Below are 2,175 nucleotides of genomic sequence, written 5' to 3'. Positions count from 1 at the left end.
ATATGTTCGATCAAAAAACAGTTATTTAAAAGTGTAATAATATTTCACAAAATTACTGATCTTACTCTATGTTTCTCAAATAAATGCAGCCTTGGTGAACATAAGAGACTTCTTTTAAAAACATTTTTTAAAATCTTACAGACCGTTTAATTATTACTGAAAATATGCATCACTGTTTCCACAAAAATATTAAGCAGCTCAACTGTTTTCAACATTGATAATAATAAGAAATGTTTCTTGAGCAGCAAATCAGCATATTAGAATGATTTCTGAAGGATCATGTGACACTGAAGACTGGAGTAATGATGCTAAAAATTCAGCTTTAACATCACAGGTTACATTTTAAAATATGTTCGATCAAAAAACAGTTATTTAAAAGTGTAATAATATTTCACAAAATTACTGATCTTACTCTATGTTTCTCAAATAAATGCAGCCTTGGTGAACATAAGAGACTTCTTTTAAAAAAATTTTTTAAATCTTACAGACCGTTTAATTATTTAATGCAATGAAATTCTGACATTTTTCAAGTGTCCAAATACTTTTTGTTCTTCGGTTTAAAAAATGCAAAATGAAAATCTATCCCAATGGAACCTGCTCAAGTTCCCACTGGTTGCGAATTACAGATTTAAGAGGCGTTAGTTATTTTACTTGAGAAAACTTTGTGATTTAACTTGCACAACTTACCGAACAAAACCCTGTTCACATAAAAATTAATTCATCATCTCTTTTGATGTGGCCCAAAGTCATATTCATGACTGTGCAAAGGTTGCATCTGGCCAAGGATTCTTCATGTTATTAAGATGGAATCAAAGCTTTACCGATCTCAGAGATTATGCATTTTTAAAAATGTTAAATAGCAATGGTCCATTGAATGCTTCAGATTCCTAATGGGAGCTATTTTTCAAAGAGTATTATTTTTCTAGTATCTGTTACCTTCGGGATGCTCTACATATTTTCTGTCCCATGGCATCCATTCATTTAGCCTAACCTGACGCAGTAATGAACTGCAATGTGTGTTTTGTGAAGCGTTTCAGAGGAATAGGCAGGAGGCAAGCTGTAGACATCAAACCGGGTCAGTACAGATAGGATGCTGATGTCCCTGATAAGATTTCAGCTGATGGCAACGCGAAGCCGCTGTGATGTTATCAGTGACAGCACTCCAGCTAATTTCACAGTGCTAACTGAAAGGCCATTAATACCTCATAACTTCACAGATGAATGTGGGGGAACGGACCGAGACTTCTTATCTTATTAATACAGCATACAACACGATGGGGAACTAGAGCATAGTTCAGGCAAAAATTAATATTCTCTCTTCATTTACTCACCCTCATGTTGTTGCAAACCTGTATGACTTCTGAGGAAACATTAAAGACATTTTGAATATTGTGCTAGTTACTCATTTTCATGCAGTTAATAAATGCATAATGAAGCTTTCAGGCTTCAAAAAGGAAGTAAAAGCATCATAAATGTACCACTGAAGTGTCATAAATGTAGTCCATATGATTAGTGCACTATATATCAAGTCTGAAACCATACAATAGCTTTGTGTGGTGAACAGACCGAAATCACTTCAAAATCAAGCCATTTCCCACAGAAAATACTGACATTGAGTCTATTAAGTCCTTATTAAGATCTTTTCAGTAAATCAGAAAACTTTTCTAAAGGATTAGTTCATTTAACTCTAAATTGAATCAATAATTGAATCAATGAACCGATTCTCACTTGGAAGATTACTAGTGAACAATTATTTAAAGAGATAGTTCACCCACAAATGAAAATTCTGTCATTATTTACTCACCCTCCACTTGTTTCAAACCTGTATGAGTTTCTTTCCTCTGTTGAGCACAAAAGAAGATATTTTGAAGAATGGTGGTAACCAAACAGTAGCCATTGGCTTAGTATTTTTTTCCATGCTATTGAAGTCAATGGCTACCGTCAACTGTTTGGTTACCAACATTCTTCAAATAATCTTCTTTGTGCTCAACAGAAGAAAGAAACTACAGGTTTAGAACAACTTGAGGATAAGTAAATGATGACAGAATTTTCCATTTTGGGTGAAGTATTCCTTTAAATCTGGCAAGGTTTCCAGTCCTCATCCCTCAAAATTTCTCCTCTTTGTGTTCCATAGAAGTCATACGGGTTTGGAATGACACGAGTGTTAGCAAATGA

Source organism: Sinocyclocheilus rhinocerous, unplaced genomic scaffold (genome assembly GCF_001515625.1).
Source record: "Sinocyclocheilus rhinocerous isolate Xijiao unplaced genomic scaffold, SAMN03320098_v1.1 scaffold11315, whole genome shotgun sequence".
In the NCBI taxonomy this organism is placed as follows: domain Eukaryota; kingdom Metazoa; phylum Chordata; class Actinopteri; order Cypriniformes; family Cyprinidae; genus Sinocyclocheilus; species Sinocyclocheilus rhinocerous.
Note: the sequence above shows the minus strand (reverse complement) of the source record.